The sequence below is a fragment of the Uloborus diversus genome, chromosome 1 (genome assembly GCF_026930045.1).
Source record: "Uloborus diversus isolate 005 chromosome 1, Udiv.v.3.1, whole genome shotgun sequence".
In the NCBI taxonomy this organism is placed as follows: Eukaryota; Metazoa; Arthropoda; class Arachnida; order Araneae; family Uloboridae; genus Uloborus; species Uloborus diversus.
In genome coordinates, this window is record NC_072731.1 from 181610532 (window position 1) to 181628971 (window position 18440).

General features: G+C 33.4%; 1 protein-coding gene across 1 annotated transcript in view; it reads left to right on the forward strand.

Moving 5' to 3' along the window:
- LOC129217491 (phospholipid-transporting ATPase ABCA3-like) overlaps positions 1-18440 on the forward strand; it is a 161855-nt gene that overhangs the window by 142573 nt on the left and 842 nt on the right. The gene's annotated exons all lie outside the window — the stretch shown is intronic.

Below are 18440 nucleotides of genomic sequence, written 5' to 3' on the forward strand. Positions count from 1 at the left end.
CAATTAGAGCTCTTTTAATAGTCAAAATTAACGATATTACTGCAAATTAAATAAAAGCTTTTTTCATAAATAAATCCTTGAAAAAATAATTATTATTTTTACTAAAGAACTCCAGAAATATTTTTCGAAAGGCATGAAAGTTTTAAAAAAATCCTCTTACATCAGTGTTTTAACAAAAATTTGAAGTATTATTACTAAAGGTAATTTCAGTTATATGAAAAAAAATTTTTCCTACAATTATTTCGTCAAAATCATTCTGCAAAAAGCAGATTAAATGAGTAAAAAATGGTATCATTTATCGCTTTTTTAGCTTATTGATATAACATATACCCAAGCTTCAGCATCTTTTTAAGAAATCAATGAATAAATACTCAAATAAAAACATCTAACATTATTCTTTCAAACAATATTAAAAATAAAAGTACGGTGGGAAAAATACTTAAACTCCGACCAACGGCGGTTCATTAACTTCATAAAAATATGTAATAACACTTTTTTTTAAATTAAATAAGTATATCAACAATAATACACTAACAATAATACAAAGTACTTACCGCTAAAAGTGATGAGAGATTGCGATTGCGAAGCTGCAAACAATGGCGGCATAGCAAGCCAGAAGTTGTTTACTGAAAATGGCCAGTAGGATTCGGAGGTTGCCGAAGACGAGACGAGGCAAGGTGCAACGAAAAGTAACGATAAGTAACGTTTCTTTTGCAACTGTTTGTCAACGTTACAAATTTAAGAAATTTGCAACGTGATGTAACGTTTCAAAATTACGCTTTTTGTAACGAATCGATAAAGCAACGTGATATCACGTTGTATGGGAAACGGTAACGATGTTTCAACTAATTGCAACGTGATGTAACGATGACGTAACGTTTCAGTGTTACTTGGGGATCCCTATAGTTTCCGACTGTTAATATGGCATCTCGTCGGCCCTGCTTTTAAACAAGCAACTTTCACGGGCGTTCCAATGAAATGGAAATCGAGCCGATATATGATCATTATTTTGTGTACGAAGAACCATTTTGCACCCTTTTTCGGTCATAATATTAAAATTCAAACTATTCGGTAAGTACCGAACAGTTATTAGGGGACGTTCAACTACTACGAGATGTTCAACAACACTATATAGGGGATGTTCTAATCCTCAGTCGAACTTCGGGTGAAGTTCTCCTTGGGCAGGTTTTTGAGGACTTTGACAAACTGCAAAAGTCGAACAAATGTTATATTTTTCGATCAGATACTCTCAACTTTGCGATTTGCTATAAAATTGAATAAAAATCTTGGACTTTCGCGTTTATAAAACAGATGAGCAAATTCCGGTCCTGGAAGATAGTTGCAAGTCGTTTATTGATTTTATAAAGTCCGTAATTTGTCATATGTTTAAAAGCAATAGATTTTGGAAGCGTTAATTGAAGAGATCTGTTGTAATTTTTATGTTTTTCTGAGCAATCACGATTGCTAATTCTTTTTCATTTGACCTTCCTTGATGTTATGGTTCCTTTTTCAGCTTGGACCAGGATCCTCTGCAGGCGCGCCTCCTCTGGCCCTGACTTTTCCGCTCCCGTTTGCGACTATTTTTTTAAATGAAACTCGAAAGCGAACAAGGAGCCAATCTTGCAGCTCGGCGGCAACCCTATCTTCCCCCTGTAACCGGTTGCGCTTTCCGAGCGTAGCTGTTGTCGCAACTCTGAAAACTACGTTTTCATATAGGGACTCTAGCCCTGACCACTGCCCTCTGGAATCCGGTGGCGTGCATATCCAAACGCAAGCTCATACACACTCACACCTAGAGCCCCTATATAGGGGCCTTACTCACACCCACGCCTACATGCATACACGCAGGTTCTCGCACACACACAAGCCCTAGCCTACACATGCACGCACGCATACACACGCGCACGTTTGCACACACAAACACACACACTATACACACGTAACCGCATAAGAGGAGGGGCAGGCTTGAGGGGACAGAAGCTCTTTCTAGAAACACTAACTCCAATGAGTAGAGTCCTTTCCGAAACTCGTGATTGCGAAAAACATAATTTAAATTAAAAATTTTAAAATTCAAATGAGTTTTTTTTTGAATTGTTAAGAGGAGAGTTTAGGCATGAAAAGTAGCGTGTCGTGTGAGAAAAGGATGGAGTCCATCATTTTCTATTCTCTTCTTAACTGCAACTGTAACGTCTATTGTTTTGTCTTTCAAGTGGGAACGCATGTTTAGAAGCATGTACGAATTTTAAATATTTTCCAACTATTATTTTTCAAGTATTGGGTTATATTTTACTATCGAAAGCATTTTCTTGTTGCATTTTGTACAAATGGTATGACACATATGTTGTAAATAATGTATTGTATGTGTGCATTTGACGTTTCCTCAAATCTTATCGTTTACTTTGCTTATGGTCAAATGAGTTTTCAATGTGTTTATTACACTTTATCTAGCCAGTTCTTGATATGTTCTTAACTTATTAATGCGTATTTATTTCCTAAGCAAGTTTGTTTATAATGTACTATATCGTTTTTGTTTCAAAAATTTTAAACCTTTGAGACAATTATTTCTGCTTGCAATGTCAACTAAAAACTTATAATTCTAATTTTTGCTGCTTAATTCAATTTTATAATGCGAAACGCAAGTGCAAATCCCGTTTTTTTTTTCTTTCTGTGAAACGTGGTGCTTTTGCTTTCCGGGTCATTCCATGTCAAATCAACCAATCACTCAAAATGACCATCTCAGATTTTCATGAAAGTTACAGGGATTATACTGTTTGACATTCTAAATTCAGATCTACTTTAAAAAAAAAATCTATCTTTTTTGGTTAATGAGTTATTAATTTTTTAAATGTGTAAAAAATCACGTTTTTTTTTACTCATCTGTTGTGCTTAAAAATGCTACAATTTTAGTTCTATGGGGTCAATACAGTTGGTTAACAGCTCATTTTAAAGAGAATTGCATGAGCTTTAATTCGACATACAACTTGCATATTTCTCTGAAATTTTTAATATATTTTTTAAAATTTAAATTTTTTTAAAGTAAGTGTCCCTTAAAAATTTAAAAAAATATATATGTTTTTTAATATGTTTTAATAAATACATCCTAAAAATAGGGAAGTTGCAACCTATTAAATGTTCATATTTTGGCTATTGGATATTGTTAATTGACCGTCAAAACTAAAAAATTCACCATCGCGGAATTTTAAAACACCGTGGTTGATTTTTAATGAATTTTTAAAAATCCACGCGCAAAAGTGCGCGCTTCTGAAACGTCACGAACCTACGTCACAGGGCGCGAATGGGCAGCCTTCCGTCGAAGATCCCTTGTTTTCGCTAGGAATATTTTGAGCGCGCTGATATTTTTATTTTTTAGAAATTCAATAATCCTTTTGAACACACTATGGAGACCATATTCGTTAAAGCACAATCTAAATAATCTTCCTCAAGTAAAATCAATGATGATATTCGAATATTTCCGAGAGAATGAGAGGTTTAATGTTCCAGAAACGCGAGGAGATAAGCCTTTTACGTTTCGTCTTTGAAGTCGAATGCGTGACCTTTGGCTTTCCCCTATCGGAAGAAGGCATGATGTCACTTCCTATGCCATTTGACGTCACAAGAGCTCGAACTTTAAAAATTAATTAAAAAAAAAACTACTTATTGTATTGCAAAAATTTTTTCACCTATGATGTTCATACATGATACTCTATCATATAAAAATAAAATTGAAAAATCCAAAACTTCCCTATTTCAGAGTGGGGACATGATGGGATCAGCAGTTATAGCAAATAATGCATGACACTTTTTTGTAAAATATATATATATATATATATATGTGTGTGTGTTTTTTTATTAGACATTTTTTAAATTAATCTCTTACTTTTTAAAATTACTTTTATTTTAAATTTTCTTTAAAATTATTTCTTAATTTTATTTTTAACTAAGAAATTTCTAATTTGGCAACATTTTCTTTCAAAATTATGATATAAATTAAAATATAGTTGAAAATTGAAAATGAAATGCATTAAAACCATTTAAAGAACAGGCAGGTCATGCAGCAGCTTGTTTACACACGTGTTGAAACACTCCCTGACATGTTCAAACAGGTGTATGACGCATTAAATCCAATAGCTGAAGGAGGCTGATCATTCTTATTCTGGCTTTCAAATAGTTAAGTAGGTTGTGTTTGATGTATTAATAATTGTGCTTTTTTAAATTTTGCGTAATTGTTTGTTTTTCAATAGATGTTCTCATATTTTAATAGTTATAAAAGTTGATTATTTAAAAATATTTTTGTGCAAATTTTCAAGAGTGCTTATTGAAATTTAATAATGACCTTTTAACCAAGCTTTAAAGAAAAAAAAAACATGACTGAAGCAGGGACTTCAAAAATTATTTCTTTGTACTGCTGCAATCCATTTAAGAAGCCTGGCATGACTATTACAAGAAAAACTTAAGAACTGTGAGTAATAATGTATCAAAGCATCATAAGGAAGTAATTGAAGGCTATAAAATATGATACTTGCCGCAAAGCTGTACAAAAATTACCTTTATAGTTACCTCAGATTATAAAGAAAGTTCAGATTTAGCTCTGAGTGAAACAGATCATGAGACTGAAATTTCAACTCCAGAAAAGTCTAAAGCTGTTGAAATTTTAAATGAAAGTCTTGGAGTAATTGGTGAAACTCCCATAAAAAAAATTTGTCTTAGTGAAAAGAAAAAGACAAAATTAACTAAGATCACTGAAGTTTTAGGAACTCAACTATTTGGTTTAAGCTCAAAAAAATCAGATGATCTCATAAAGTTTGATTATGATAGTGAAATAATTAGCCAACTTAAAGAGAAATTCTCCAGTACAACTGACAAAAGCTTAAAACTGCAAATTTTAACAACACTTCCAGAAAGTTGGACCTTAAAGCAAACAGAAAGCGAATTTAAAGTGACAAATTTCATTGCTAGAAAAGCTAAAAAAACTCATGAAGGACAAAGGAATAATGTCTGCTCCTGATCTAAAAACCCGGAAAGGCATTAAGCCCAGAGACAGCGAATCTAGTGAAACAATTTTATGAATGTGATGAAATCAATCGTCAGATGCCTGGTAAGAAAGACTTTGTTTCTATTAAAGTGGATGGAAGAGCAATTCATCTCCAAAAGTTTTTAATTTTAAATACCTTAAGAGAATCTTATGTGCTATTCAAAGAACATTATCCTGATAAAAAAAATAGGCTTCTCCAAATTTTGTGAACTTTGTCCAAAAATTGTGTTCTCGTTGAATCAGCTGGAACACATTCAGTTTGTGTATGTGCTATTCACCAGAATGCAAAATTGATGATGGCTCAGTGTAAGTTATCAGAATTGATTAACAAGGACAAACCAATCAAAACTTATAAAGACTTACTTAATTTAATGATTTGCGAAATTCCTACAGACAAGTGTTATTTCCGTCAATGTAACAACTGTCCAGATACTAATAATTTGAAATATCTTTTTGAAGATTCGTTTGAGCAAAACAGCATTGATACTGTAACATACAAGCAGTGGATGCAAATTGATAATAGGACTGCACTTGAAGCAATAACAAAACAAACTGATGATTTCTTAAATTGTTTGTTTGATAGCTTACCCAAACTGCTGAAACATTCTTTTATTGCTAGCAAACAATCTGCTTATCTTAGATATATGAAAAAAAAATCTGGTTGAAAATCAATCTATTTTGTGATTTTGCTGAGAACTATTTCATTCTACAAGATGCTGCACAAGGATTCCACTGGAACAATGCACAAGCAACGATACATCCTTTTGTTGTATACTACATGGAAAATGCCATGTTACAGCACCTGAATTTAGCTGTTATCTCTGATTGCATGTCCCATGATACAGTTGCTGTGCATTTGTTCCGGAGGCAGGGCCGATCCTAGCAGGTGTGCAGAGTGTGCACCGCACAAGGGCGGCCAAAGCAAGGGGCGGCCGCAGGCTGCATCATGTAGTTCTTATAATCAAGAAAAATTCCTCAAGAATTTCTCACAAGATAACTTATAATAAGTCGAATAAATATGCTGAATTTTAAATGTTCAATTATCAAAGTAAGTGTCGATTTCCCGACAGCATATAGCACAGTTTAGGAAAAATAGAACGTTTGGTAACATTGTGTTGGTTCATTGTCCATTAATATTTACTCTTTACACACATGCTTCATTTGGTTGCAAAATTTGTGACAAAACCGGTAATCAGGCAAGGATACAGGGGAGGGGAAATGAGGGAAATGGCCCCCTCCTGAAGCATGAAAGGGTGCCTTCTAAAAGGGGCACCGAGGGCGGCCACTAATGTTTACCCTCCAAGCTTTTATAGACCTCAACAACGAAGACATTTTTTACTTATATAAAAAAAAAAGCTATACTGATTGGATACTCTCATCATAAGCATTTCAAACAACAAAATCTGTGTTGAATAATCGTGGATGCGTGAAAAGAAAGTGGAAAATTGCGACTCCTTTGAGTGTCAAACATATATGAATGACGAACTAAAATTTTGTAATTTTCCCACTTGACGGCAATTTTTTCTAATTAAAATCCCGAATGAACTGCCCGGTTTGAGATCAGGTAGGAGGACAGAGCAAGTTTAAACGAAGAGCCAAAAGGATGCCATGACCTCCTTGACGGGACTAAAGAAGGCTTAAAATTGCGTTTCTAGGACTTCAATTTCGGAACATTTCACTGGTTGAACCACCGATCTTAAGGACCCAATTAAGTCTCTGATTCACCCCTTCCACCTTAACTTAATCAAACATAGCCTAAAAATGTTGGCTCTGAAATCTAAAATGTGTTTTTAAAGGACAGCCTTTTCTAATGTCATCAAAAATTGCTTAATGACATTTTTTGGATTTCTTTTTCGAAATTTCTGCGATGGATTTTTTGCAATTACTACCAAAGACAGTCTCAGTTAGCGTCTTTAGAGAAGCCCATAATCCCACCCCCTCTCACTTAATTTATTGAAAAACAAACTAAAATAGCGTTTTTCAGACATTACTTTCAAAAACTTTCGGGGAAGGACCCCGGATCCCCCTTTTCTCCAATATCACTATACCTCAAAATTTCGTTTTTAGACGGTTCTGTGCAGCCACAGAACCCTTTCTGCCTAAACTAGCCTGAAATAGACTTCAGTTTCTAAAAACAGTTCGTGAGAGCACACTGAACCCCCGCCTGCTCTTAGTCCCATCGTTATCAAACAATGCCAAAAATACGTTTTTGGGACTTCAATTTCTAAAAAATTCCGGAGGAGAACTGCTTGGCTTATGTATCCTTTTACCGCGCTAATGCATACCTATCAATCGTCGAGGTGAGGTGGACAAAAGTCTATAGTTGTATTTTTCAGATATTAATATCGAAAAATATCCGTAAGATCCGCCGAAGCTTCCCAGTATCGTTAACATCATCAAAGATAGTATAAAATTGCGCTTTTAGAAACATCCGCTTGGAGCCTCAAAACCCTTCCTTCTAAAAAATAGCCTATAATGGATTTTAGTTCTGAAAAATATTTCGTTTCGGAGTATTTTCACGTTTCCCCTATCGTTTTCAAACATAGCCCAAAATAGGTTTTTTAAACAATAATGCCGAGAAATTACCGGAGGAAAGTCGCCAGATCCCCTACTATCACCAAAGACAGCCTAAATTTGCGTTTTAAATTTCAATTTCGAAAACCTTCGATGGGAGACGATTGAATCTCCCTCCGTCTAGCAACGTCAACAAAGGTAACCCAAAGCTGCTAGTTTAAAACTTCAGTTTCGGAAAATTTTCGGGAAGAGCGCCGATTTTTCCTACGCTACGGTCACAAAAAATAGCTTCAAATTGATTTCTATTCGGAAAGAATTTTAGGAAAGAACATCAACATTACTATCTCCTGAAGTCTCGAAAAAGTTCCTAAAATTGCGATATTTGACATCAATTTCGAAAATTTCTCCATTGCACCTTGAGTATACCCGACTCTTTTGTCGTTGCAACCGAACACAACCAAAGATAACCTAAGACTATTTTTCATACGCCAATTTCGATAATTTTTTCGGAGTAATCCCCCCTCCTCTGACCCCCCCCCCCCCCCCCCCGCTTCCCAATCTTCCGTCCTTCCTCTGATGTCACCGACGACAGACTATAAAATGCGTTTTTACGATTAGTAAATTTTGGTATCTATTACTTGCTTCAAAGATATAAATTGTACCTAAGGAGTTTCTTACTATAAAACTTTTCTTCCTTTTTATAAGTTCATCATTCTTCTGTTTTTTTTTCTTTCCTTTTTTTAAATTTGAACTTGGTATAGAAATTTAAAGAAAGATTTATATGGACGTTAAAGATGAGTCAAAATATGCAAATTACTCTTGGGGGGGCGGCACACTAGGTCTTTGCACAGTGGCGGCCGACACCCTAGGATCGGGCCTGTCCGGAGGCTTATGATAGCATACTTAAAGCAAAAATTGTTGCAAAGAGTAGACAAAATTCATTATTTCTCAGATGGAGCTACATCCCAGTACAAAAATAAATCGAATTTTGTAAACCTCTGTCACCATACTGCACATTTTTCTATTGAAGCAGAATGGAATTTTTTTGCATCATACCATGGGAAAAATGCTTGTGATGGTATAAGCGGCACAGTTAAGCGATTAACTGCACAAGCAAGTCTCGTATGGTCCATAATGAACAGATTATGACCCCCCCTCAATTATATGATCTAAAGAGAATATTAAAAATATCGATTTCATATATTCAACAGAAAAAGATTACGAAAAAGAATTAGCATTTCTGAAAACAAGGTTTGAAGAAGCCATAACAGTGAAAGGAACTCAATAGTTCCACAATTACAGACAAAAAAACAAAAGCACAGTTTTCGTTAAATATTACTCTTTTCCACACCACACAAAAGAAGAGATAGTAAGCAAACATGATGATGATGCTGATGATTTGGACTTGAATGATATAGTTGGTTCTATAACGTGTATATGAGAAGGAATGGTGGCTAGGTTGTATTTTAGGAATTGAAAATGAGGAGGTTAAAGTAAGTTTTTTATAACCTCATGGACCTTCTCCATCCTTTAAGCACGGGTGCAGAATATGTCCGATCCGGCGATCTAGGATCAGGGGAAATTTGAACCATCTGGGGAAAATTTTACAGATTCGATTTAAAAAAAAAGAAAAATCCAATTTTTTTTTTCTGCAAGTGTATTTTGAATGCATTTCCTTTTGCATCACCACTCTTTATATTTTCATCAACTATTTGTTGGATAATAATTTACATTTAAAATAAATGTAGATAAGATATTTTAATTAAAACTTACATGCATTTACTTAATTTGCATTTTAGATACCGAGTTCTAAGGCTACTAGTTCATTCTATTAGTTTTAAAGATGCAATTGCTTTTTTTCCCCCCAAAACTATCTCTACCTATAGTAATAGGAATGAATTTTTATCTGAAACATATAGCATATTGTAAAATTTTGGGGAAATTTTCATACAGTTTGGGGGAAATGTTGGTGTTAAAAACATTTTCTGCACCCCTGCCTTTAAGTACCCTCATATTCCTGATGTATTGGTTGTAAATAAAACGGAAATACTAACCAAAGTTGACCCTACAACACAAACTGGAAGGATTTACAATCTCTCAGAATCTGAAAGTTCAAAGGTGAGTAAAAAGCTACTTTCCAAACTGAGGAGATGAAAGACTTATCTGCCACAAGGTATTTTTATGTATCGAATTCTACTTTGTGTTAATACATTTCAAAATTACCCAGTGGCAGAAACGTCGTGACAACACGGCTACATGGCGACATTGTCGCGGACAACGAAACTTAATTGCGGACAGTTTTGTCTGCAAAAAAGAATTAAAACGTCCACAACTCTCGGCACTCCCGCAACATTTATGTGCACGAACCGCTACGCAGGGAGGGAGGGAAAGATTTAAGTTATGTCATGACGCACACATACATGAGTGTTCACTGCACGTATAAACCAAAGCAAAACGGATCTTTTTCAGATTGTTATTGAAAAGCAAATCTGAATTCAAAATTACGCACATTTCAGTTTAAAAAAAGCACACTTCTGTGATGCAAGCGATAAGTAACGTATAGTGCCAAACATTGTGAATAATTTTGCTTGTTTGTTTTATCACATCGTTAGCAGTACTTTCATCAACACTTTTATTTACCGCTTTTATACTTTTTAACCGACTTCAAAAAGGAGGCGGTTATCAGTTCATACCATATGTATGTTTTTTTTTTGTTTGTCCACTCACAGCGTCTCACCTAGTGAACCTATTTTGATAATTCTTTTTTTAATGGATAGGGGATGGCTCAACTTAGGTCCCATTACTTTGTTTGACCATATTTGTCCTTTAGAAGAAAAGTTATGGGCAAAAAACAATAAATTTCATGCAATTTCCCTATTAGATTAAATATGAAACCCATTGTTATGAAAGTTTGGTGCCATACAACAGTAACATTAATAGTAATTGTAATGATAATTTTGAAGGAAGGCTTCTCTGAAGCAAGCATCAAATTTCTTCAAGGGATATTTCGATAATGAAGAATCTGGCGCTGTCGTCTCATTTTTGGCGCAAATTTTGCAGACAGATTATGAAGTTCTAAAAGCCTGTCGCAGACAGCTACGAAACTTTTTGCTGTTGGGCAAAATTACATCCTCGAAGTTTCTGTGCTAGTTCTGTTTACTGAACTTCAAAAGAATAAAAGATGATCAAAATTTAAGATTTTTTTGAAATTTAAAGGTTTTTTAATTAATTGAACTATTTATAGTTTTACCACAAAATGTTTATAATATTATTAAAAAAAACTAAAACATGTATATTTTGAAATAAATTTAAATTGTTAAAAATAGTTTTGTGCATTTAAAGAAGTATTTTTTATTTATTTATTGTTTTTTTAATTTTTAAACAAAAATGCTAAGTAGCACCATTGCATTATTTGTTTAAACTGCTGATCCCATCATGTCCCCACTCTGAAATTTTTAGGATGTATTTATTAAAACATATTAAAAAACATATATTTTTTCAGAATTTTTGAAAAACACTAACTTTAAAAAAATTTAAATTTTAAAATTAAAAAAATATTAAAAATTTAAGAGAAATATGCAAGTTGTATGTCAAATTGAAGCTCATGCAATTCTCTTTAAAATGAGCTGTTAACCAACTGTATTGACCCTATAGAACTAAAATTGTAGCATTTTTAAGCACAACAGATGAGTAAAAAAACGTGAGTTTTTACACATTAAAAAAATTAATAACTCATTAACCAAAAAAGATAGATTTTTAAAAAAAAAAATCTGAATTTAGAATGTCAAACAGTATAATCCCTGAAATTTTCATGAAAATCTGAGATGGTAAATTTGAAAATAATTTTTTTTTTGGTTGATTTGACATGGAATGACCCTTCTGTAGACTCTGAAGTTTTGTTTAAAGTTTTTTAAGCATCATGCTTTGTAATGTAACTTCCAAAAAAGGCTTGTGGACATTGAGTTTTTGACGTGAAAGTTAAAACCATGATTAAAGCTTGTGTTACAAAAGCTTGCCAACCTTGGTTTTAGTTACAAGAACATACAGTGGATTCTATATTCTGAACACTCATGGGACCGAACAAAAGTGTTCAGATTATGGGGGTTTTTATTATAAGGTAAACTTGAAATGCATTCATATGTATTCTGTTACGTTAATGGACTGTTCAGTACTTTGCCAAGTGAGATAAAGGTGCTGAATTTTTGATTGGTGGTAGGTGCTATGTCTAATTAAGTATTACCTAAACTCTTGCATTTCTTTCTTTCTTAATTTAAAAAGTTTTATGTAACATTAAACTATAAAACATATCGATACAACACTTGTAAAAAAAGTAATTTTATTTTGTTTTTGCTCTATGTGTACTTGTGCAAGGTATGTGTTATCATCTGATTGTTTAAGCAAAAAAGTTTCCATCTGCATATTGGTCGTAGGTAATCATACCTTAAAGGTCTTGAATACTACTTGATGTAATGGTTGGATTTGTGAAACACAGTTCAGTCGCAAACTTCTCGCTCATTTTTCTCAGCTGAATGATTGTTTGGAATGCTGAAATATTCGCAAAAATAATTTTTCGTCTTCTATTCATCTTCCCAATGCTCTTCGATCATTGATAAAATTTTGAAAGTATATCAAGTTTTCCAAATTGATTCATGGAAATTCCAGAGTACTGATTGTGGACATGTTCAGTATACAGGGACCGCGTTAAGCATTCGCCAATGCGCCAAATACGATAAAATCGTAAAATCGGCGAACAAAATTCGAATTTGGCGAATTTATTGGCGAACAGAAAATTCTCTAAAATATACACAGAGGAAAAAAATCTCCTTTCAGAAGTCAATCTAGATAAAAAAAGCCCGTTCATAAAATTTGGACCCCTAAAACCGGACACCCTTCATAAAATTCCGACCCCTAAAAACGAACCTTTCACAAAACTCCCAGACTAGCAATCACTGAAAGTTGTTTTATCCTCGGAACACTCCGAGCAGATTGAGGTGCGCGCACGCGCGTTAGCATCGGATCGGAGCGAGACCCGATCGGAGGAAGGATGACGTTTGCCTCTCGCCTCTTTGCGTCACTGTACTTGCGCCTCTCGCTGATTGGATATCGAGTCCCCAGCATGGCTCTACCAAGTAGAATGTTGGCGGATGCCTTGTTGAATGGCGCGTTTGTTTCATTGTGTTCGATGTCTGAAACATCGGAGTAAGATAGGAATGCAGTCTTTACTTCGTTAAAAGCTTTTATTTCTACTCTCAAATTTACAAAGAATGATAAATATCACTTAAAGTTGTTTTTAGCCACATAGGCAGATTTAGGACTGAGTTAATGGGGGGGGGGGCAGGATTTTTTTTTAGCAACATTTTTATTGCCCCCCACTCCTATGTTTTTGTCTGTTTCCTGTGATGCATAAAACCATGCTTTACTTTTTTGTGTGTCATTTTCATTAATGTGTTTTCATGCTGTCCTTTTTGAATTGACCTTAAGAGAGGGAGCTGGTATCGAGAGTGACGCAGGGCTCCCTTTTAAGTGGGAAATAGAATATCTCTAATTTTAGGGGGCCATGGGTTTCTCCCCCAGAGAAAATTTTGTAAAATGGATATCAAATCCTGCATTTTGAAGCCTTATAAAGGTTGATTGGATATACATAGAAATTGATAACTAGATTATACAGTTGTACAGTATTGTTCAAACTTTGTAAGAAACAGCCATTTTAAGTTTGAAAGGAAGAATAAATTAAATTTCTCATCACAACAACCTTTTTTTAACTATAAGTAGCGCAGAAAGCGAAAAGGAATAGAGGTAGTGATCATTTTTTTTCCTGGCTAAACAGGTTAACAATATGCAGTAGAAGTAATTGGAGCCTACTTTGCTTAGGATTTTCAAAGACTTATCTAATTATTTTCAAGGAGTCTAGAATAAATAAAATTATTTAACGCACTTCATTTGTACTTTCCAGTCTCTGGTATTTTAGTACTAGATTGTAAATTTTTGCAGTCCTGTTCTAACTTTCATAAACTAACTGACAACTTTTCTTCAGTTGCAAGTGGGGCAGAAAACGAAAAAAAATAGAAGCAGTGTGTATATTTTTTTTACGTGCTAACAGATAGACAATATGCAGGAGAAGTAAGATACAAGCAATCAATACAAAAGAATTTCCAAATTACTGCATTCGGGATTGAATAAATAGCAAGATATGAAATATGTGAGTCACAAAAATTTATTTCAAATAATAGGTTACAAACGTGAGAACCATGATTTTTACATTTTTAATACAGGATGTTGCAACGAGCTGAATTTGACATATGTTGGCATTCCTCCCCCTCTACCATTTGTTAGAAATTTTAAAATTTAAGGTTTGTAGCCACACGTTTCGAAATATTCAAGGTTTTCAAGCACTTAAAAATGAAATTAGTTTTTTCAAGCAATTTCCATTTTTTAAGGAATCATGAATTTTTTTTGGGAGTTAGGGACCCACTTCAAAGCAGGGGCCCTAAGCAACAGCTTGTTTATCTTATAGGCAAATTCGACCCTGTTTGTAATTCACTCTAACCTGTTAATTTTTGTTTGATTTTTTTGTAATTTTTATGAAAATTCGTCAGTTTTTACGGTTAAAGGATTTTTACGATATTTCCACTATTTGTTAGGTTTTTATAGACTTTTATAAAATTCCAGTAAAGTTTTCCAAAACTTTTGATGACTCAATTATTTAGATTTCAATAATGACAAGGACTGACTCACTTAGATGATTATGACTTACCTTACTTTTTAAACAGTATTTATAAAGTAAGTAATATTGTACTCTCCCTCTAAATAAAAAGATTCATTGAATCAGAATACTCAGCTAACTGAAATTTATTCAGTTTCCGATAGTATTTATTCTCTCTCTCTTAAAAAAGAGAGAGAGAAGGGAAAAAAACTTATGTTTTTTAGAATTTCCCAAAAGGTCAATTAATATACTAAGAACATAAATATTATGCACAAGTAATACTTGGAATGTGGACACAAATCATAACGAGTAGCACAAATGGGGGAGGGGGGAGCTTTTCCCCTTTGCTTTAGGTTCTAATTTGTTAAAATAATCGTCAATTATTATAAATGTTGCAGCTTAATGTATAGCTCGTTTAGCCTATATTTTCATCCATATACTTGCCCAAATGGTTTTCAGTCTAAAATAGTGAATTTAGACACATTTTCAGCACCCCAGTGACAGCTGTACTATTTGTATTTAATGTTCATTCTTTTTTTTTTCCTTTTCTTTTCTCCCATCAGAAAAGGACATTTGCTTTTCTCTTCATTTTCATTGAACTATTCAAAAAAGAAAAAGTCATGTTTTTTCTGTTTTAAAATTTTGGAAGATGTGTTGTTACTTCATAAAGTCCTCCCAAAACTGGGGGGACATTGCCCCTATGCCCCCCTATAAATCCACATATGCCCTTCTGAACTATTCAAAAAGGAAAAAAATGTATATATTTTTTTAATTTTTGGAAGATGTGTTGTTACTACATAAAGTCCTCCCAAAACTGGGGGGCATTGCCCCCCTATGCCCCCCATAAATCCGCCTATGTTTAGCCATTTTTTCCTTCGAAAAATTACGTATGTTTTGTGGAAAAACTACTTAATTTGCATTTTTTTTATCACCAAATTCCTAAAAACGGGCAAAAATTCCTGGATATACCCTGTCCTTATCCTCAAAAATTAAGTCATACTTCACTTTCTGGTTAAATATTTCTGCAGACAAAAATACATTTAAAATGAGTAAAAGTTAGTCTTTGACTAAAACTTTTGAAATTTGGCTAACACTTTAAAAATTTGGCGAATTTACTGGCGAACGATTCGAAATCCTTAGCGCGATCCCTGAGTATATATAGAGAGGTAATTATTAAAGGGTGTTAAAAATAATGCTCATAATACTGGGGTGTTATTATTGTAGGGTGTTCAGAGTACACAGAGAGATCAGCCAATGTTGATTCTTTGGAATTTTGCCTGAACCATTAAAATGTGTTCAGAATATTGGGGTATTCCCATTAGGGAGTGTTCAGATAGAGTCTACTGTATTGAGGTTGGTCCCTTCGCGCTCGTTGTAAGCAAGTTAACTCATTTTAGGAATATGAAAAATGTTTTTCTGAAGTAAATTAAGCAATTCAAGGTTTGTAATCAAAATCTTCTTTTGTGTGTGTGTGTGGGGGGGGGGGGAGGATTTACAATTTAATCTGTTCAAATAATGTTTTTACAATTAAAAAAAGAACTTTTTAGTTTTTCCTAGTCTCTGCCTACATTTTAAAATTAATCTACTCATGTAATTTTTAACCTTTCTATAACTTTTATGTCTGATATTTTTGTTTTTATAACTTTAGGTTTCTCCCCATATAATTTTCCTTATTTACACCTGATACATCTTTTTCCTTATTGTTTTTGTTAAAGTGGAGGTAGCATCATCAAAATGAGGTAATGTTTAAAACATCATTTAAGCATCCTTGAAGTATTTTCCTTTTCAACACTTCTATTATAACATTTCTGCATCTGTAAAATTTTATAACGTGGCTAATTTCAAACATTTAGTTTAGCAATATATTCATAGTTAATATTTTCCCCTCATATACTCTAAAAACTTAAAATTTGCTTGGTGAAAGCCATGTTTGGCATTCTACCATACATACGTTATACAGGGGTTTCCAACCACTTTTGCTCGAGGACAAATGTACATTTTTGGAGGCAAGGCGTGCCAACAATCGAACAATAGCTATTTCAGTTCAGATGATTTCGTTAACACTAGCTGCCCAACCCCATCACCCATATTGTTTTTTTCAATAAGTGCTCAGTAGCATGAGTGTAGCCAGTTTCGGGACGGGCAAGCCAAGATACAACCAAGGCTGACTCTAGTAGTTTTGACGCCCTAGGCGATATTGACAAATGCCGCCCTCTCCCATTGAATAATAATGATATAAAATAATATATTAATAAGATAAAAATAATAGTTAAATGCCTAAAATGCGTTTCTAGTTAAATTCCAAACTGGGTGTTGCATACCCAAGCACTGGTAGACAGTTTAAATTATCCTTTTTAGCACTAAAGTAGTGCATCTTATGGCACTGAAACATTATTAATATTTTGAAAAGTTTTTTAAATCATGCAATTTGCCGCCTTTAAAATTAATTTGAATTTCTAGTTAAATGCCGAACTATGTCTTGCACATTCCAGCACTGGTATGCACTCTAAATTATTCTTTTTTGGCATTGAAGCCTTGAATCTTATAGCACTAAAACAGATATTCATGCTTTTTCTTTAAAAAATTTTCAACTTCGAAATTTGCCGCCTAGGTCACCTACTCCAGGAGCCAAGCCTGGGTATAACAAAATTGGTTTTAGTCTGCCCCTATGCCCAGTGCCAGTTTTCGAGGTCAGACAATAACTTGATGCTGCCGCCCTTACCCATCTTGCTTCAATTTTTCATACTAAAGTTTATTTTAGAAAAGGGCAGCTCTTAAAAGGTGGGAGCAAACACAGACCTAAACTTTGGAACTTTAACACCAAATAACTTTTATTTAATTCACGTAAATATATTTTTGTAAAATTATAATACTGTATAGAGACAAGAATTGATTTAAATTACGGAAAGAATGCTCTTTAAATACCCTTAAAAATATTTTTCTTTGCTAAAAGGCAGAATTTTGGACATTCAAAATGTCAACTGAGCAAATGTACCTTCATTTTTTTAAAAAAATTATTTCCGAAGTATTAAAAAAAATTAAGGGTATGAATCACAAACTGAATAGTTTTTTGATAATACTTTCCACAAATTACAAAAGTGAAGACACATTATTTGATTTGTAAACAACTTTAGAAAAAACGGAAGTTGGAAGTTTGATATATGTCAAAGTTATGATCTGGACAGTAGTACTATTATTTGAGAACTAAGTATATGATTTATATGTTTTAAAGGTATTTTTTGATCCTCAAAATCAATTTTAAATTGTTTTAAAGTATTTTCATATGCTTTTATGCAGTATCTTTGAAGTAAAATCATTTTTCTTAACTATATATGTGAGATGTCCAAATTGCGTTATGATCTAGACAGTGATAATTCTGTCCATTTTTATTCATTATTATAAATTGATCTACTCTCTTATGACCTTGCTATGAGCCCTGGTTATTTTACTGATATTTTGGATTAGATGTTTGCTAATTACGCTAGTAAATCGACATCTAAACAGCAATTTTTTAATAAACAGTTCTTCAGTGTCTTAGGTATTTCTCTTTGCACAATAATCGCCAAGCAAACCTTTATTGGCGACAACTCACAGCATGCAACAAGCAAAGGGTTACCAACGAGGAATTCCCGTTTTCGCCAATTGTATCGATTTTGGCTACTTTATCACCTGCGCTGGCAAAATGGACTGGGTTTTTTTTTCCGCATTCTGGAAACCGTAACAAACTTTTAATACCTGAAGACAAGTATATAAAATTATGTACTTTATTAATCTTTATTTTTATATGCAAAATTAAAAAAATTTTCAAAGATAAAATTTTTATTGGAAAAGTTCAAAAATTGTGAAATTTACATTATGATGATGTTCAAAATGAAATTACCAACTTGACAACTATGTCCAAAATCTGTTACCTACAGACCAATCATTAAATTTGCTGTTTCATAAATTATATAAATACCTGCTGTCTTTTTATGTTTATATATGATATTCTAGGTGTACATACTATGCAATAAAAACAAAATTGATGTCAAATTTGAAAATTTTAAATCACTCAGAATTAACCTTTTTGCTCCCACCTTTTGAGAACTACCCAAAAATGTAGTTGGTGAATTTATAAAATGTATTTGCTTTGAAGAAAAGATGATACCAGCAGAAGGATCAAGTCCTAAAATGATTTATGCTGTCTTTGAA